Source organism: Momordica charantia, unplaced genomic scaffold, assembly GCF_013281855.1.
Source record: "Momordica charantia cultivar OHB3-1 unplaced genomic scaffold, Mcharantia_2.0 BLBB01000180.1, whole genome shotgun sequence".
Classification (NCBI taxonomy): domain Eukaryota; kingdom Viridiplantae; phylum Streptophyta; class Magnoliopsida; order Cucurbitales; family Cucurbitaceae; genus Momordica; species Momordica charantia.
The window spans coordinates 5,280-27,500 of NW_028275336.1; the positions used below are offsets into that span (position 1 = coordinate 5,280).

Here is a 22,221-nt window from a genome sequence, read left to right on the forward strand (position 1 = left end):
TTGGAGCTTCGGATCTGTAGGTACATTAGGTCCTCTTGCTAGCTCATAACGGGTAAAACGAGGATCAAGTTTTTGAAAGAATTTGAATTGTTCAAATTACTTAAGGGATTATATGTATATTGATACATTATAATATATAGTTAATTATAAATTAAAACTATATATTATGAGAGAAATTATTTGAATGAGATTCAAATAAAATTAATATGAATAAGATTCATATTAAAACTATAGGTTAAAAATAATGTGCATAAGATGTACATTAGAACTATAGGTTATACGAGAGAAATGTTATAGAATATGATTCTATTTTTGTGATAAATAATTAAGTGTTAATTATTTATTTGATTTATATATATATATATATATATATATTAATTATTAATTGGATTAATAATTAATAATTATTTATTAATTAATATGATTAATAAATAATTTTATATTTTAATTATTATATATATTATTATTTATATAAATATATATATATATATATATATATATTATTAATATTAATTATTAACTCCCCTGCATTATTGCAGGGGAAGTGGGGAGTTAAGTGACGTGGGGTAACACCCCACGTCACTGGTTTTCTGGGGAAAATTTGCAGAAGGTTCTGCAAAACAGAACAACACAACACTCCCAATGTGAAGCTCTCTCAATCAAAAAAAATTCTCTCAATCTCTCCCTCTCTTCGATCAAGGTGCTACCACAAGCACGATCCTGAGACCCAAGAGAATAGCGAGGAAGAATTAGTGGTGGTGTTCGAGGAAAACTGGTTGAAGAAACGTTCTTCAAAGGTAAAATTTCCCCTGTATTTTCCCTCTTTCAATTTCGATTTTGTATCCCTAAAATCAGCAACGAAAATCCGCTTCCGCTCCGGGAATCACATCCCTTCAATTAAAACTATAAACATGTATTGCAAACATACATTAACATGACAATTACATTAACTAAAGTAATGTCATGTTCAATGAAACTTTATTTTCATCAAATTAATATAACATTTATATTAATCAATTTTGAAAATAAACATGCTATCATAAATTATAACTATTATATATATATGATGCATGATCATAAATACATACTATATATTAAATATACATATGATGCATGTATCTTGTGGTGAGATTTTAAAACTATATGACATACATTATGCAATTTACATTAATTAAAATATACATTCAATATGCATAAAATAATTAATAAGCAAAGTTGGACTAAATTTTGGCATCCTAAGAAAGCAAAATACATAAATAATTAAAAAACCGAAGAAAACACTCGAAATAGCACTCGAACCACGAATTGGGACAGCGCCACGGCTCTGCTGCAGCAAACCACAGCAGCTGCAGCATAGAGCCATCACGCTTTCTGCGGGGGCTGCTTCGTCTTCTTCGCTGTTTTATGAAAAATTTCGCCCAATCTGACTCCACGAACAGCTTTCGAGTGACTTAGACTTACAGACACGATACAAAAACAAAATGCCCAAAACAACGGACCCTTGATCGAATCATGATGAAAAACGCTATCTATATGCCAAAATTCGCAAACATCCAACCCTCAAAACCCATATTTCAAAAATACATAATTAACCACCAAAAACAATGATTTTGATCTTAAAAAATTCAGAACGTAAACGCCGCTCTGATACCAATTGATGAGACGTTAATCCCGCAACGGATACGAAGATCTTTGTTCTTGAATTTTTAGGGAACAAAACCCACAACAGAAACATGAAATACAGGGGAAACAAATTTTCTTTTACCTTTGAAGAACCGTTCTTCAAGGAATCACCAACGAACACCACCACCGACGTTCCCACTATCCTCTAGGAACGAAAATCTCGCTTATGGGAGCTTTGATTTGGAAACTAAGAGGGAATTGAGAGAGAGAGCTTGAGAGAATGCCTGGGAAGTTCTGTTCCATTTTTCTTGTTTGCAGTGATATGCAACAAAATCAGGAATGATGTGGGGAGTTACCCCACGTCAATAATAACCCCCCACTCCACTGCAGGGGAGTGTTTTATTTTTATTTAATATTAATTAAATTAATGTTAATAATTAATTAATCTTATTAATTAATTATTAATCTAATTAACAGTTAATTAATTAATTATGTATGTATGTATATATATATATATATATATTAATTAAATAATTAATTAACATTTAATTATTTATTATCATAATAGAATCATATTCTAAAGCATTTCTCTCGTATAACCTATAGTTGTAATGTACATCTTATGCACATTATTTTTAAACTATAGTTTCATATGAATCCTATTCATATTGATTTTTATTTTGAATCGCATTCATATAATTTCTTTCATAATATATAGTTTCAATTTAAAATTAACTATATACTATAATGTATCAATATACATATAATCCCTTGAGCAATTTGAACATTTCAAATTCTTTCAAAAACTTGATCCTCGTTTTACCCGTTATGAGCTAGCAATAGACCTGCAGATCAGAAGCTCCAACAGTACAAGATTAATATATCAAACTCATTGACTGAGTTAATCAACATTCATTAACTACGGGTCGCTCCACTAAAGGCCTGCAGTTGCACTCTTCTCATTGCAAAATATTTTCGTGTCCACGGATATACAACCATTAATGGCAAGTCAACCCTTCATGAGTGTTCGTAACCACATATGGGTCAAATTATCATTTTACCCCTATGTTACATCTTGTACCTTAAGTACCCTTATCCTCTAATGAACAACCTAGTTATGGTCCGACCAATAACTAGAAGTCCCTCTCGGGCCAATGAGAGGGTGGGGTCTCTTGTTCAAGTCCCGGAGTCAGAACTAAAGGGAACACTCATCTACTCCCCTAAAGTTGGGGAAGAGTGAATTCCATCTTGTGTAGTTATGTTCCCAACTCCTCACTCAGTCTCGTCCCCAAAATGGTGGGAATGTTGAGTCGGCGACTCGGGCCATTCTCACCCATACAAGTCAAAGAACCAGCCCTCATGGGCAGGAGTCCATAACTCACTCAGGATTGAGAATGAGTTACTTGGTCATCTTATGAAATAGCAATCTGTTAGCCAACGACGTTACATCTAAAGATTGACTATTTCGCGGTCCGATCTTATACAAACTCGTTGTATAGGATACCCACACTCGCATGTCTCCACACGAACGACCTGGTTCTAGTCGTATGTAATATTTACAAAGCAGGCTGTATCCATAGTGTTGCCAGGATAAGGTACCCAGTCTTATCCATATACTATAGACCCTTTAGGTTATTCCCAGGACATTATCCACTTGTATATTGAAAGTATATCAAATATATATCCAGTATGTATACCGTCCCCGTTACATGATAATAACCTTGGATTTTTAGTTTATTGGATTTGGACAATGCATTGCTATGAATTCAACAACAAATTGATTGAATAAAACATTATTGAATATAAATTTGTTTTTACATAATTCAAACTATGAGTTTATGGCAACACACTTAACAAGGATCGCCTTTCTGAGTACCAGATTTCCGATGTCGAACCTTCTCTGCTTCATTCAGGAGTTGTAGTATCTGGCTACTTCACTCGAATCCGAGCAGCTTCTTTGTGTTCCTCCATAAGCTCCAAAGAGTTCTAGGTAGCTTGCTCGTTCTGGTCCTCCTGGAAAGTTGTTACCCTCAAAGTGGGTAATCCCATTTCAACTGGCACTACAACTTCCATTCCAAAGAAGTGCGAGTAGGGTGTTTCATCTATAGACGTCCGAGCCGTGGTTTGGAATGCCCAAAGCGCACTGTGGAGTTCCTCAACCTAATGCCCTTCTATCATTTCTTTCAATATCCTTTTGATGATCTTATTCACTGCCTCCACTTGTCTGTTGGCTTGTGGATGCGCCAATGATGAGTAGAAATGCTTGATCCCTAAATCCGAGCAGAATCTTTTTAAAATCACATTATTGAACTGCTTCCCATTGTCTGAGATGATGACATGTGGTATGTGATAACTCTCCAAAAGAGAGTTATTTGGGATTAAAATCTCATGAAAATTAACTAAGGAAAGCCTCTCTCGCACACATTCTACACTGATTTTGTACAAAGATTGCATGATTTTATTATCTTCTCCAAATTTTTTTGATAATGTTGAAAGTTAGGGAAAATGGCCTAATTTTGGGTATTTTGTTGCAGCATTGTTGATGCTACAGCACTGGAATAAAAAAGGAGTAGAAAACGACAACTCTGATAGTGACAGGACTTTACCCTGGGAGTTATTACAGTAACTCGGAGAATCACCTGGAAGTGAGAGTTGGGGGCCCATTTTATCTGTTTGTTGCCCCAAACCCCAATGGGGTATAAATACTCATATTTACGGAAGCCTCCACACATTTTTTGAAACATCACTTCACTCTCACTTCAAGAAAGCTCTCAAGGTGTTCGAAGAAGACAAGAATAGAAGGAGATTCACTGAAGCTTCGAAGAACAAAGGGCAGAGAACCCATTTGGAGCTGAATCCTTCAGCTCCCTCTCCTCACCTTTGGCTCCATTTTGAATTGTGATTCCTCTTGTTGATTTCTTTCTTTCTTTTTATGGTCGTGTGTAGCAAAACCCCATTGTGAGGGGGAAGATGTTGTGAATTCTTTTCTTGGGCTGTAAATTGTGTTATGATGTTAATGATGAATAATATTGAGTTGAAGTTGTTCTTAATAGTTTACTTTCAATATGTTTGACCAACATATTTGGGATATCTGATAACTCTCCAAAAGAGAGTTATTCTGGTGATTATTTGGGTGAAAATGTGCATTAGAATGGCAAAGTATGTCGGTTTTAGGTCATAATTAGCATGAATAGTGTTCAAAAAGAGCATAAACTCTCGTATTTGTGGTTCATTTGCACATGTTTTTAAAGAAGAGCTAAGAAGAGAAGGAAGTGCTCAACCAGAGAAGAAAAGTTAAAGCATTTTCAAGTTAGAGCATATAAAAGTTGGAGCATAGCGATGCCAGAGCATGAGTGTCCATACAATTAATTCAAAAATACGGGATTCACTTATGTCCGTACAATCCCCAATAGGGTGCACTAAAAACAGGACCCGATATTTAAAGGGAATGTTGCCCTAGCCGACAGACACGCAGATCCCAAGGAAGACAAAAAAATTGAGAGCTGAAGATACCAAAGAACGGAATATACCCATGTTTGGGAGGAGAGCTGACGCCAGAAAGGGAAAGTTCGCCTGCTGGAACGAGCTGACTGCTTTTTCTTTTCTGTCATTTAGCTATTTTTCTGCAATGGGTTTTATTTATTCTTCTTTCATTTTGTTTTCTTTACCCAATATGAGCTAAACCCCATTTTATGGGGGGATTTACATGCTGTAACCGACTTGAGACTGAACCTCTAGCTGCTATATTTATTTTCAAGCAATTATGAGTTTATTTCTTAATATTCACGCTACTGTTGGCCGCTGTTTCGTGTTGCTAGCTTCTGTATTGACCTGGGAGGGCCTGTAGGTGCTGATTTGTTTTGCTTGTGGTTAGCGCTTTTCTATAGCTATAGGGATACTTAGGAATGGGGTTCCCTAATCATGTCTATAGTTTGGGTTTTTCTTGGGTAACTAGCAACGGGAGTTGTATTTACTCATGTTTGGGGTATCTCGGAAGGGAACCGAGTCGAACTGGGCACTGATAAATGTTAGCTACGCTAAAGGGTAGGTTGATAACTTGTGAAAGCATGCTAAATCTCCCCCGCCTTCTTCATATCTGTTATTCCCTCGCTATCGCATTATGTGCTACTGCTTTCTTGTGTTGACAGCTTCAATACCATCATCCTTGGCAAGTTCTGTCGTCTTGTTATTACTTTATTTTATTTCGTTTTCTAGATAATATCCATATCCAAGCTTTGTATATTTTTATTTGTTAGTATCTACTTTTATCGTTAAAATATGAACCAAAAAAATCCCTGTGGATACGACCTCGTTACGTACTACAACCGACGATTCGTGTATACTTACACGTGTTGTCAACATAGTTGTGTGGACGCAACAATATCTTCTTATTAACTCTTGGAAAACTGTAATAGGGAGTGTTTGGCTTTAACTCGTGCTAGATCTACTTCTGTTAGAGTATGGGTACTTTGGAACAGAGCTCACCTAGCAAGGTTATAAACTGAACTAATATGCTGTCGAGTTTGTTTAAAAACCTAAATAGCAATAAATCTGGGAAGTCTAGGAAGACTCCATGTCTGTTTGACCAATATTTTATCATCATTAATGCTGTAGTATCGTGCATGTAAAGCCCATAAAAGGTCACATAAACTTTTACCCCTTACCCTTTAAAAACCAGTAGTTAACCTCTTATCTGCGCATTCTCCGTTAATCGATTTAGTTTTGTTTGGTTCTGTGTTCAAAATATTTTTGTTAATTTGTTTGTTTTCTTAAGTAATTGTTGAAGTGTTTAGTTATCAATTCCTGTGGATACGATCTTTTTATCACTTGCTACAACGGTTGTGTACACTTGCAAAAAAGAAGCATAAACTGCACAATAGTATGCCGAATTGGCACACTATGCTTTTCCAGACGAAGCTCGTCACTTTCTGCTTGGTGATCGTGGTGAGCGGCTCAGCTTAAGTCCACTTGGTGAAATAATCGATCGCAACCACGACGAACTTTGTCTAACTCTTTCCCATGGAAGGGGATGAAACGGTTGTGAATCCCGAAGCGGAAGCAGTAGAACGCGTTCTTGAATTTCTTTTGAAATTTAAAATATAGAAAAATATAAAACGGGTAAGGATGTTAGATTTTACCTTTGAATACTCTTCTTCGTGTAATCCCAATGAGACGGCACCACTTGATCTTCCTTGCTATGTCTCTCGATTGAAAATTCGGATTGTTGGATCCAACTGTAAGGAATTGAGAGAGTAAGAGAGTTGAGAAATTTTTTTTAGCCTCTTGTTTTTAGGGTTCAGCTTACTATTAGATGGAAAATCGTAAGGCTATTAGGATATCTTATCCTTTTTGGATATAAGAGATATTCTCTTGAATGTAGGGAAAATCCCAAGACCACAAGGATGTCTTATTCTTCTTATTTAATTAATAATAAATAAATTCATTAAATCAATTAACAATTAATTAATAACTATTAATCTAATTAATAATTATTTAATTTAATAAATTTAATTAATAATTATTAATCTAATTAATAATTAATTAATTTAAATCCAAATATTAATTAAATAAATAATTAATTAACTATTAATTATTTAACTTTTAATCATTAATTAAAACTATATATTTGAATAATATTCAAATGCATCTCTCTTGTATAACTTAGTTTTAATATGAATCCAATTCATATTAATTATTTGAATCCTATTCAAATATTTCTCTCATAACATATAGTTTAATTATTAAATCTTTATTAAAAAATAAACGATATATATAATGTATCATAATATACCTTATATATATTCCCTGATACATAATTTGAACATTTCAAATTTTCTCAAAATCTTTATCCTCGTTTTACCCGTTATGAGCTAGCAAGGGGACCTAATGGAATTACCGATCAGAAGCTCCAACAATATGAGGTTAATTGATTAAACTCATTAACCAAATTAACCAACATTTGTTAACTGCGGGTTACTACACTAAAGACATGTAGCTGCAGTATTTTTACTGTAGAATATTTTCTTGTCCACGCATGTACGCCCATTAAAGGCAAGTCAATCATTCACGAGTGTTCGTAACTCTAGCTGGGTCAAATTACCGTTTTACCCCTGAGTTACATCTTGCTCCTTAAATACTACTGCTCCTCTAATGAACAACCCGATTATGGTCCGACCAATAACCGGAAGTCTCTCTCGGGCTAGTGAAAGGGTGGGGCCCCTTGTTCAAGTCCCAGAGTCAGCATATAAGGGAACACTCATCTACTTTTCTAAAGTCGGGAATGAGTGATTTCCACCTTGCGTAGTTATGTTTCCAGCTCCCCACTTAGTCTCGTCCCAAAAATGGTAGGATTATTTAGTCGACAACCCGGGCCACTCTCATCCATACAAATCAAAGGACGATCCCTTATAGGCAGGAATCCATAACTCGCTCAGGATTAAGATCGAGTTACCTAATCATCCTATGAGATAACAATCTATTGATTAACGATGTTATAGCCAATGATTAATTATTTTGCAGTCTGGTCTTATACAAACTCATTGTATATGATACCCCCACTCGCATGTCTCTACACGAACCTAATATATACTGTTCCATAGTGTTACTAGGATAAGGTACCCAACCTTATCCATGTACTATAGACCATTTAGGTTATTATTGGAACATTATCCACTTGTAAATCGAATATATACTTTATATATACTGTATATAAAAAATATACAATGTATATTAAATATATACTGTGTATCAAATATATACATTGTATATTAAATATATACTGTATATCTAATATATACTGTTCCAGTTATATTAAATAACCTTGGATCTTAATTTATTCGAATACTAGTAATGGAAAGAAATAATAAGATATAGCTCTTTATTGAATAAATAATTTGTTTATAAATTACAAATACACGAGTTAAAGGCACCAAACCCAACAATCTCCCACTTGTCTGAAAGCGAGTGGGATATACAAGTATTACAATGAATTAGGCCATACACTATACCCAATAACATCTCCCACTTACCCTAGACTAAATGGCACATGTACCATAAATCTAGACTCTTTAGATGACCCTCAATCACTTTAGCTGAAGGAGCCTTTTTAAATGGTTCGGTAATGTTATGCTCCGAAGCGATCTTTGTGACGATCACATCTTCACATTACACTATTTCCCGTATAAGGGCTTACTTCCTTTCGATATGTTTACCCCCCTTGTGGCTTCGAGGTTCTTTAAAATTAGTCACAGCACCACTGTTATCACAATAAAGTGTGATGGGCAAGTTCATGTTTGGAAGAACTTCCTAAGCCAAACCGCTTCTTTTACTGCATCACAAGCTGCAACATATTCAGCCTCCATGGTGGAGTCTGCGATACATCCTTGTTTGATGCTTCGCCAAACTATTGCCCCTCCGTTAAGAGTGAATACTGACCCTGGTGTGGATTTCCTAAAATCCTTGTCTACTTGGAAGTAAGAATCAGTGTGTCTTGTAAGGATCAAATCCTTAAAGCCATAAACGAGCTTGTAGTCACTCGTTCTCCTAAGATACTTGAGGATTCCCTTAACAGTAATATAGTGAGCATATCCTGGGTTGGATTGATACCTACTAACCATCCCTACTGCATAGTAAATGTCAGGCCTATTGTAAACACTGTATTTGGTCCGGTTTATTTTTAATTTTAATTTTTATTATTGTATTTTACTTTATTAATTTTTATTTTAATTAAAATATAACGTAAGCTTACTTTATTATAAGTTTTAATGTAAAGTTTTAATTAAATTAAATTTAACAAAGAAGTAAATAAATTTGTTTTAAAAAGGATTTGATTTGATTTGATTTTTTTTACTTTTATTTCATAAATTAGGTTTTTTATTTAAATGATTGTTTTTAATAACAAATTTTTTTCCTCTTTGATTTTTTCTCAGTCAAAACCACGTACGTGGCCTCCTCTCCTTTTACTCCCCTTCTTTTTCTCTAACGTGGCCTCCTCTCCCTTCCCTTCCCTTCTTCTCCTCCCTCTTTTTCTCTCTTCTCTTGTCTCCTTTTCTTTTTTACCGTTATCTTTGTATTTAAAGAGGGTTACAGTGGAGACGAGGCAACATAGAGAAAACCATACAGAGCAGAGGAAATTTGAGGCCTTCATCCCCCTACTTTTCTCTTTCTCTCATCTTCCTCCCCAGTACTTCTCAATCCCTTTTCTTTACCATCTTGGACCACAAAAGTTTGACGCACTCAAATTTGCCAATTATTGTGTTCTAACCTACTCCTCCTCCACGCCGCAATTTCATTATCATCTTCGGAATTGGCGAATTGAGAATTTTTCAGCCTGTTCAATTGTCAAAGTTTGATCATGGAAAATTCTATATGGGGGATAGCTACATAACGTCTCCGCGTTTGGTCGGTCGATCGATCTCAGTCATTCGTTTCTTTCCTGAAGGAGGCAGTGTGCTTGATCGGCGCGAGTAGAGACGATAGGGTTGCTTCCGGTGGCAAAACCCAATGGTACAGTGAAATCCAGGATACTTCTTTTAAATAAAAGATTTTATTTATTTGTTATTATTTTTTTAAAAAAATGGGCTTGTTGTGAAGAAATAAAACCTTTCAAATTAAAAGCAGAACTTCTAAATAAAGATTTCAAATAAATGTTAGAAATTTTTACAATAAATTTTGTTTTAAATAAAATAATGAATGAATAAAAAGTTTAATTTTAAAATAAAAGTACTTGTTTGCTTTTAATAAGTTTCTCTTTAAAAAATTAATAAAAGATTTTGATAAATAGATTTTGTTTTAAAATCAATGTTTTTTAGGTAAATAAAGACAATTTTGAAAGATAAAACTTTGTTTGAAGTTCAGTTATTATTACTTTTTTTTAATCACAAAAGTAAATTATTATTTTTATTTTTATTTCTCTCCAAAGCTTGACATTGAGTTTCTTTTAATTTTAAAAAGAATTATCTTCTGCAGAGATTTAAGAGGAGGAAGTAAAAAGATTTGAGGATAATCTTTTAGTTTTTAAAAATACATGATTGAAATATTTTTAAACAAGTTTGTTAATTATTCTTTGAGAATCTCAACAAATAAAATATGTTTTAAATAAAACATTTTGTTGAATTAAGAAATAAAGTTTTCTTTCAAAAATCTCTTTAATTTCGAATTAAATAAAATTTTTGTTTTTATTTTTTTTGTTTTAATTTAACAAAATTCGTTTTTTTTAGTTTTAAAAAATTAAATTAAAAACTTTGTTTTTTAAGAGAATATTATGTTTACATCTTAGGATGTTGGCATAGTGGTAAGATGTTTGGTTCTTAATGTATAAGATCTAAGTTCGAATATTTGATTTTTGTCATTTGTTTTTACTAAATAATTATTTTAAATAAAAGATTTCGTTTAGAGTTTTTCTAAACAAAATTCAAAAATACAAAAGTTGTATTTTAAAAGGGATCATAGTTTATATCTCAAAGTGTCGACACATTGGTGTGATGTTTGAGTGTCAACACTCATATCGCAAGTTCAAGTCTTAATATTCCATAAAATTAAATTTTTATTTATTTATTATTTTTTGCTAAATAATTATTTCAAAACCTCCAATGACAGGAATTGGAACCTCCAAATATTCTCGAGGTGTCAAAATTTTTCTAATGGCCTTCGTGCCACTCATATCTATTAATTTATATCCTATTACAAAATGTGAATTAATATAATATGGGACATTTAAAATAAAATAAAAATATTTCCTTTTTTTTACCAAATAAAATAATAGGATAATTTTTGACAAAATGTGGTACCGTTTTCGAACGGGTGTCGTAGGGTGCTAACACCTTCCCTACGCTCAATTGACTCCCGAACCAACAATCTGTTTTCGCATACATTGCCTTTATTTTTAGCTGACCAATCACACCTCGTAGATGATTGGTGGCGACTCCAAATCCTTATCTCGAAAGAGACCCTTCAGGGGATGACGTCGGCCGCTCCGTGTTGCGATGACGTTGCGACAGCTTGGAGACTCCACTGGGGACAATTAAGAGAGTCATGCTATTTATTTTGTCATTTATTATCCTATTGTAATATGTTTTGGGTTCATTTTTGTTCTTTGTTTTTTTTTCTTCATTTAATTGTATTATGATTTTATTTTGCATCATCATGCATCTCACACACATTCAAAAGCCTACTACTCGGGCTTCATCTTTTAGGATTAGATCGGAGACTGAGTAGTGTGATCTTCATGGAATTTCGATTCCCGTGCAGGCACATGAAATTTTCCACTCAAGTCGACCATACTGCCAAATCATATGGAAGATTTGGGGGCCAATATCCTCTTGGTTGCATCGACAAAGAAATAATTTGGAACAACGGTCAAGGTGGCAAAAGGTGACTAATGCATGATGAACGTTTTATATGTGATTGCATCCCATTTTGTTATTAAAAAAAGGTTGTGTTTGGCAAAAAAAAAATGTCACAAGCAGTTTTGGTAGTATAAGTTGGTTAGAGATTTCCTAAAATGAAGCCGTTTTTGTTTAAGGGTATTATCTGTCCAAACAAAATATAGAGTTACTTTTGGCTATTTGGTTTTAGGTATATATTTGTCCTAAATAAAATTTAAAATTGAATCATAATTGACAATCAACCATTATCACAATATTAGATACTTTTGACCTTTTTTTCAAGACACATTATTTTTATAGTCGACTCTTGTTTTCCCTGATTTTAACGAAACCCAACTTTTATTTGGATTTAAATTTTAAAAAGATTCAACTTCCCAAATTTGGGCCCAAAATAATTTTAAAATCAGGCCCAATTATTAAATTCGATTTTTTTTTTTTTTTTTTACTTTTCTTCCAATCCAAGATTTTATCAATCTTTTGCAAAAATTCCTGAACCATACTCTAAAATAAAAACAAATCGAATTTTAACAAGATAAAAGGTTGTAAGTTGCCATTAGAAATATTAAGACAACTCACCTTCCCAAACTTAAAGTTCAAAATAAAAATTCAATTAGTTTGACCTTCTACACAAACTCGTATTTTCTTTCTTTTTTCTAGCTCAAATTTATAAATCTAAAAGAAAAGGAAAACAAAAAACTTCTCTCTTTTCTTTAGTTTTTAAAATTTTCCAAATATTGAAATAAATAACATAATGCACACAATTTTACAAAAACATTCCTTCCATAAATATTCTAAAAACGAGGAGGGGAAAATTTTAATTCAAGTTTCCGAGAGCTCGATAGAGGTCTTCCCTTTATCCATATTTCCACCAAAAAAGGTTTCACTGTTTTACTTTGGAAATAAAATATTTTGAATTAACTAATTCAATTAGCAGGAAAAACTTTGAAACTCTTAAAGGATTAGGCCACTTGGATTTCAAGTTTCAATTTCCTGGAACAAAGCTAGAATTAATTAGTAGAACCGAATCATCTTCCTTAAAAATTTTAGGTTTAAGGCGTTTGTTGTACCATTGTTTCATTTTCTTGAAAAATTCATCCTGCATTACGAAACACACTTATTAAAATATTGAGAAAGCAAAGGACTTGAATTTAAACAAGCTTGAAAGTAATGTACAACTTCCCTCATATAGGTTTAACTTTGAAGAACTTTTGGAGTCTTTCTAACTTTCAACTCATTTATTCAAGCTCATTCGATGTCATAGTTTCTCTCTTTAAAGCCCAATATACTTCATGGTTCAAATCGAGTGGTAGGTTCAATACTTTTCTATATTTGTTTTTGGGGATTGAGATTTTCGTTTCAATATAGAATCTTTTGTTTGATTATGTCTCATCCTCTTTTTTTCTTCTTCCTTTACTTCATCCTTGAGATGTATGATGAATTCCTCATTTTGTATATCTTGAAAAAAAATTTGAGGAAAAGGAGAGAGTGATTTCATAAATGTAAGTGGTGGGTTTGAGTCTACTACAATTTCATCATTTGAATCTGTCTTGTCCTCTTTCTTTTCTAATCCCTTTTCTTCATCTTGGAGATGTATGGTCAATTCCCCCTTCTGTATGTCTTGATTATCCTTCGAAAAATGTGAAGGAATAGGGAGAGTGGTTCGAAATCTACAAGCATTGGGTTTGGGCCCACATCATATTCACCTTTATTTGTACTTACCTCAACTGGCTGCTTTGTTCAACTTTTCCTTCTCCATCCCTACCTCGTTGGTCAAATCAAGGTCAGGTGGATCATCATTTTCCACTAGGAGCTGGTTCTTCATAAACTAGCACGCTCCATAGGCTTGCTGCCTCACCTTGCACTTCTCCTTCTCCTATTGGAGGTTCCACGTTGGTAGGCAATGCTTTTGATGTAATGTTTCTTAGCTCATCGACCAACTTCCCTATTTGGACCTCCATGTCGCGCAATGCTATATCATTTCTTGCCATAAATTCTATCATCTCTTCAAGGTTCCAACTTTTTTACGGTTGCACTTATTTTGACATCCATTGCTCATCATACTCTTACTGAGGTTGTATCATGAACTCTGGTGGGAATGTTTGCTCGTATTGTTGGGAATGATTGTAATAACTTTCATCATACTATCCTCCCAGACCTTGGCCGTAGGTGATCGAATAAGGGCTAGAGTTCCATTGGTTCTCTTGTTGACCTACAAAATAATTATAATTCGAATTAGATGGAAAAGAATCAAATGGATGATTATTGTTGGAATTTATGCCCTAAATCCTCGTAATTAATAAATATTTTATTATTTATTTGAAAAATACATATTTAAATTTTTTTAATTATATGCAATATTTATTATCCATTTTATGAAAATAAATGTAATTTTGAACAGTATATAGTTGACATATAAGAGGATCTTGTTCAAGTTATAATCTAAAGAGTGTATATGGATAAGGTTGAGTACCCTATTCTAGTAACACTATTTATACGGCCCATTTTGTAAATGTTACAGATAGTCTGATTTAATAATTCACATAGAGACATGTTGTAAATGTTACAGATAGTAAGGATATCATGTACAATGAGTTTGTATAAGACTGGACCGCGAAATATTTAATCTTTCTTTGTAAATCCGATAAGATAAGTATTTCACAAAATGATCATATGCGACTGAATCTCAATCTTTAGTGATTTATGAACTCTTGCCTATGAGGGAGTGTCCTTTGATTTACATGGGTGAGAATGACTTTTTAAGCCGATTCAATAAGCCTACTATTATGGAGACTTTACCAAATATGGAGCTAGGAACAAAATGTTACAAGATGGAATTTAATCCTTACCATTACATGGGTAAGTACATGTAGTTCTCTTAAGCACTGATTTTGGGTATTGAACAATGGGGCCCCACCCTCTGACTCGAGAGGGACTTAGTTTATAGTTTGATCACAAATAGATTGTTGGATCGGTGATATTTAAAGGTATAAGATGTAATTACAAGAGTAAAACAGACTTTTGACCTACTTGTAATTTCAAACAACAACTTGCATGTAATGTTTACATCCATAAACATAATATGCCCTACTCCGGGATTATAGTGGAGTAACCTCGAATTAATGAATGAAAATTAATTAATTAAACATCAATTGAGCTTATAAACTATAGGTACATAAAGTCCTTTTTAGCTCACAAAAAAACATTAATGGATTAATTATGTTGAAAGAACATTTAATTTGAAAGGTTCAAATTCAAATTTAATTATTTAATGTATTTGGATACATCCAGTAATAAACAGAATATCAATTAATTCTTGGCATGAAGTCTGAGTTTGAGGTTTAATCCACTTTTATTCTTTCCATTTTCTAAGTTTAAAAACTATATAAAATAAAAAGAAAAGGGAACAAATATTTGAATGTTTTTTCAAATCTATCTTGGTGAATGAAATGAGTCATGTCGAATAAGTGGTAAAAGAAAGGAGAATAATGTTCTACCCAAAGATTCTTAGATTATAGAAATAAAGACATAGCTTCTTAGGAACAAAGAAGACTTATGTTCAATAAATACACAAATATTGATGGTATATTAGGAAGGAAATATGCAATAGAAGCTCTGGAATCATGACCACTAAATACACACAAATATTACATATTACAAAGGAAATATGCAATAGAAACTCTATAGCCATAATCAAATAACGCGAATGAAAAACTAAATTTGAACAATGCACAGCTTTATTTAATTTTTCACAATTAAGAATATTCAAATATCCGTTTCTTTGTAAAATTATAAGTTGCAGTTTAACGCGAAAGGCATAATATTTAGTTCACAAGACTCTTAGAATGTTTTAATACATATATTAAGTACATGTCTATAGTCTCGAGTAAATATGTATGATGCTAAAACAAGTACATAAATTTAAAATACATCCCACTGAAAAAAAAATGAGATAAACATATCCTATACAAATCCCTATCTCATAAGTAATTCAGATCATCATTTCATTTACCTATAAAAACAAAAACAAAATATATTTATAAGATCAATCTTTATTTTTGCATTCACATTAATAAAATAAAATTAAAAATAAAACTTAAAAAGAAATTTGTTTACATAATTTAACATCAATAACCATCACATTATATCTGTACCTCCATAAATATGAATTTATATTAAAAAAACAATTAACAGAGTCATCCCCTAAAAATCACTCAACAGAAAACTTCATAAGCACAGAAGCTATGCATAACTAATGAAAGTTCATTGAGGAGTCACAATCAAAATTATCTCCACCTCTATACATATATCAAACTTATATTAAAAAGAAACAATCCGTAAGAAGTGTCATAAACCAAAAATCACTCAATAGGAAACTCCATAAGCACAAAAGCTTTGGGCAACTAATGAAAGTCCATAGGAGGGTAATAATCGAAAATGCATTGAAACAACACACTATCTCCAATTCTATACATCTATCACACTTTTATGAAAAAACATGACTCCCTAAAAACCACCAAATAGAAAACTCCATTAGGCAGAAAAGCTACACATAATTAATGATAGCCAATGGGTGGTGGGCTGGGGAGTCATACTCAGAAAATGCATGTATAACAAAATCTCCATCTCTATACATCTATTATACTTTTTAGGTTAAAAAACACATTTCATCCCTATACTTTCACAAAAGTACTGATTTAATCCTTCAACTTTGAAAAGTAACGATCTAATCTCTATATCCTAAAATTTGTAACGATTTAGTCTCTACCGTTAAAAATTCTGTTAGGATTTAACAGAAATCCTACGTGGTTGGCAGCTAAGATGCTAAGATGTACGTGTACAAATTAAACCACTATCAGAGTAAAATCAGGGGTGGGTTCAAACTTGAACCGATTAAGATTTAAAAAAAAAGAGGGAAAAATCATACAGAAGTGAAGAACATTCCTCAGAGGAAAAAAACCCAATTATCGCTGGAGTGGATAGAGGCTGCAACATCAAACAAAAGCAAACCCTCGAACTGAAGCCAAATCCCAAAATACAAAATCCACCCACCCCCACCCCTCTTCTCCTTCATCCCACCAACCTTCTAAAGGGAAAAAAAAAATCTATTATACCCTTTGATTTTCTCTGCCTTCCCGTTCATTTAACTTATACCCCCAGCAATCACACCCATCCTTCCCTTCCCATCTTTTTCTCTGTTTTCTGATTCTTTTGTTGGGTTTTATTAAAAATTTTAGGAAATGGGTTCTGTTTGTTTTCTTTTCTTGATATTGTTGAGTTTTGATTGGTTTCCCCTCTTTTTGCCATGGCTTCTTGTTTTGTTGGTTAGAGTGGAGAAGATACTTAAAAGTTAATTGTTGAGGGATTGATTTCTTTTCGAATGTATTCTTTCGATTAGAATTTTGAGTTTCGATTCTTGGAGTTCTTGAATTTTTTGTTCATCGTGCCAGGAACATTCACAATATTTGAATATATGAAAATCAGTATGTTCATGCAAGATTTGTGTCACTTATAATCTGGATCAGATTTTTCAACTAAGACTGAACATTCTGCATTTGAAATAGAGAAAAATCTAAGAAATGGGGAACTCATCAGAACTGAGAACCCAGATGGTGATGAACATTGTCTAAAAAATCGAAAACCCAGATGCATGAGTAATTTTTTCTGAAAAATGGAAAACCCAAATGAGACGAGATTGAGATGAAAAAAGAGAGATCAAGAGATTTGCAAAGCCTGGAAATTCTGTATAAGAGTTCCAAAGCCCTAATGGGTTCAGATTTGAAGGAACTCGATTATGAATCGACCCATGATTACATGGCCATTTAATTTGTATACATGGATGTTAGCCTGAATTATAAGCTCAACAGTTTGAATTTCATAAGTTTTATAGTTAAAGAAGAAGATATCAAATATAAAAGAAAAGTATGACATTTCATTGGAGAAGGAAGTCATCCATAAAAAAACATCCAAACTGGCTTAATATATCTGCATAATTATACTTAAGTCCTACAACTGCTAATACTGCAGCAATTTCAACCCCATACTCAATCCTTGTCCAATAATCTAGCATATATATATTAAGCTAGCAAAATACCAACTAACCCAACTATATATATGATAGCATATATATTAAAAATAGAATCTAAAACAATCATTTTAAATAAGTAAACCAAAGTGGAAGCAAAACTCTTGAAGTCATTTTCAACCAAATCTGACTTATGCATGCAGAAATCACAACAAAGTCACAAGGCAAGTTCTCCAAAACTTTTTCACCCCCAAAGTAACACCATTGAATACATTCACAAAAATTTCAAGTGCGTTATATGCATCTCTATAGATTAGAATCTATCACTTGTCAAATCCACTATTATTTTCTTTGCAACCAACCCAAAATTATATCAATATTTCATTTAGAAAACCATATAATTTTTGTATGTAGGTGGGCATTAAATAGTCATAGTATCTCCATCACTTTGCTCCCCTATACCCGAGGGCACCTATGCCTGCTCAGAGGCCGAAATCCAGGAGACATCAAGGGGATTTTGTATTAAACAGGGTTCAAACTTAGGACCTCTAAATCAGTATGATCAAGAGACTCCAATTCCTTGCCAACAGGACCGCCCTTGAGATACAGAATCTAAATCTATCAAAGTATTGAAGACAATCGATAGAGAACGTCATAATTTCATAAACAAGCAATAGAGAACTCAAAAACAACTCAAAATCTACACTCAACACTTTCAATGCTCTAAAAATGAACCCAACAATCAAAAACAAGCAACAGAAAATGAATGAAACTGAAACGCTACACTCCTAGACTATTAGTTTTAGATTTACTTCAAGGGATCATAACTCAACAAACATATAAACCAACTGTACTAAAATTCTTCTTATGAAAGAACATGCTCACAAAACCAAACAAATATCATTATATTTGAATAAGAAACTTAAAAGACTTCAGGACAAACAAGGTACTATGTTAGATTGGTTTTTTTTTCCTATAACTAACTCCACTTTTTAGTCTATTTTCATGTGAAATTTATTGCACTCCATGAATCAGCACAAAAAATTTTTAAAATCTCAGTACATAACCTCTGTTTTTTTGTAGCTAAAATCCCCTTCCCCCCTTGATGTGAACCCAAGACATTTCCAACTCCAAAATAAAAAACAAAATATACCCAAAAACTGCAATAAAATACTGATAAAATGTGAGAATTTAAGAGGCTTATTAAAGAGTTTGACAGAGAAGTCAAGGAATAACAGATACCCCAATAAAATGCTGAATGAGAAAAAGCAGTCTATGATCAAAGGTTTGAACTCATATGTTACTCTTTTTTTAGTACAACATGTTGGGGTAGAGGATCGAACTCACAACTTCTTGGTTTTAGATATACGTCAATTACCACTGAGCTATGCTTGTTTTGGCTAACTCATATGTTACTCTTATAAAACAATATGCAATAAATCTCGAGAACAAGCGTATCGATCTTTAGAGGATGATGGATGAGACTGATCAAGCACTTTAGAGGTCAAAATAGTTGAAGAGATGGTGAACGTTGGAATGGAGATCACCGCAGCTTTAAAGGTGCAGATGCAGCAAATGGGCAGGATACTGAATGAGCTTGACTCAATACATTTCACTCAAAAAAGCCGAATTTTGGTGAAGGAAATAAGGAGACGTGTTGAAACTAATAAGCGTATAATGGCATTACTCTTTCTCGTTGTCGTTGGTGTCATTGCAGAAGACATTTTCAAGCTAGTGAATCGAAATAATGACATTTTGAACATTCTCGAGTTGGCTCTGACCGTCAGAGCAGAAAAATTGATATGGAATTCGAGTTAGAAAACGGAAATGGGAGGATCATCTTCCATCTCATCTCTTGAATTGAAACTCACTTGGTCACTCACTTTTTATGGTAATGTTGATGCTACTCTCACCGCCCCATTTGGCAATTAGCTAAGTTTGTGATGAATCAAAATTGTTGTAGCTTTTACCCGATTTACTTATCAGTCTCTCCTATATCATATATGATTTTTCATTCATATTTGAGAGTTAAAAGAAAAAGAAAATCCCAATACACAACAGACTAGCATGCATATACCATTTTTTGGATTCTTGAACTAACATTTTACTATTTTCTTCAAAATGTTTTAAATGCAACAAACCTAAATCTATCATGATATCTCTAAACCATATGATTCTTTATTGTAAATACAACGAAACAAAAGCACTTTACCCACTCAATTTATGTTTTATTTGTTTTTGTTTTAACTAAAAATGATGTTCAATCAAAATAAATGATACCATATTATGCAACTAACACGTAAAAACTTTAATTAGAAGGAAAATATGAGATGCGATGCACTGAGCATAATTTTAACAAAAGAAGTATGAGTAATCAACAATAAGTAATAAAAAGTAATAATTTTAATTTGATGTGATGCAGGGACCGTGCAAACATCCCAAACATAGATATTAAGAAGAATGACGAGCCCCTCATGCCGGAAGACATGCCATATATTCGCAAAATGAGAAATGAAGCAAATTGTTGGGAAAGAGATATTCTAGTTTTGGAGAAGTGAGGTGGAGTAGAGATAAGGAGATTGAAGAGATTACCTGAGATGTGCATGAAAATTTATATCAGAAGAATTGCTTTTTTAGCTCTCCTTTCCCCCGAACCTGTAACTTGGTTGAAATAATTGCCTATGAATAACAAGAACACATAGATTTAGATGGATGCAACATACAGTTTAACTAAGATGAAGCAGTATTATTACAATAGGATTCACGGGGGTGAAATAATCAAATACCTTAAAAGAATTAGCTGAATGATAAAGAATTTGACATATAAGTAAAAAATTCATGGCAGTCTGTACCATAATCAAACCACTACTCAATTAAAACATAAATAATGAAATCAAAATTTAAGTAAGAAAATGTTCATGTATCCAAATTTGTCTATTGAAAAGGGAAAAAAAAGAAATTTTTTAAATTGCAGTATCCAAAACCAAAATAGCGTTAGAATAATTACATGTATAGGATGCGAAAATCTGAAGTAGAGAATTCCAGAGTAAAAAAATCGTGAAAGTGTTTGCCAGGGATGAGAGGGATTTTGATAGAAAATCCAAATATATTGAAGGATAAAAGATATACAAACTACAATAGCTACCAAGTATTAGCGGTACTTGGACCCTCCCTTCTTCAAATATCACTCAAGCCTAAAGCTTACTCACTAATTGGATACCTTCCTTCTTACACCCTCACTCTATTTATAATACTATCTCTAACAACTTCCCTATCTAATTACTACGGTACCCATATCCCTAATTACCCCTATGGCCATTCCTATCAGATTTCTCATAAAGAGATATAAATCATGGAAGTTCTTAAAGAGTGAGGCTTTGAAGAATTTCTTCCTTAGAGAGAATAGATAGTGAAAGATAAAGAAGCAAAGTATGCCGTTGTTGAAAGGTAAGCATCATTTTTTCTTGATAAAGTACTCCCGAATGTAAGAAATGGTTGTACCTCTACATTTTGTAATAATTCCATGTCAATGAAACTATCATTTTTAAATACCCACACCTTGAAATCACAATCACGTTTATCAGAAGTAAAAAAGGTTATAAGTCCTATATAAGTGACAATATAATTCTTCATATCTAGTAATTTAATATTGTGTGTACAAGGTAAGGAAACTTAAAGGTAATATATAAATACAAAACAAGAGTTATCTTGCTTGCATTTGTTAGAGAATTTGGTAGACCTTGGCAAATCACCTCAATAGGAATTGATCAATATTTGAATGCTTTAGTCTGTGATTTCTTTGATTTTTGGCTCTTCATTAAAAGTTGTAAGAGTTCTTATCTTCTTGCCAGCAGCGAGGTCTTGCTTTTTTATCCTTATATTTTCGTATCTTTTCATCGATCAATGAAAAAATTGTTTCTTGTTGCAGAAAAAGGACCTAAGAAGTTGGTAATAAGAGAAAGAAGAATCCTGTAATGGATACATATTATTATATTCATCACATGTAATGTAGTATACTGTATTTGATATGTTCTTATTTCTTCTTTATTCATCTTCTAGACAAAACAGTGTAACAATTTGTTATCAATGAAATGAAGCCTACACTTTAGAAAACGCTACTTCCCTACACACCTCCACCCCCACGAAATACACAAGTAGCACCCTTGAAGGCTCACAAATCCTTTGTTTTTT

The 22,221-nt window shown here is 33.0% G+C and overlaps 1 long non-coding RNA gene across 1 annotated transcript in view; it reads right to left on the reverse strand.

The window, feature by feature from the left end:
- Positions 1-15,807: 15,807 nt before the first annotated feature.
- Positions 15,808-22,221, reverse strand: part of LOC148207132 (uncharacterized) — a 7,268-nt gene continuing 854 nt past the window's right edge. The window contains exons 2-3 of the long non-coding RNA XR_015788133.1: positions 20,623-20,709; positions 15,808-16,017 (exon numbers count right to left, since the gene is read on the reverse strand). This is a non-coding gene — a long non-coding RNA (uncharacterized LOC148207132). The remainder of the gene's footprint in view (positions 16,018-20,622; positions 20,710-22,221) is intronic.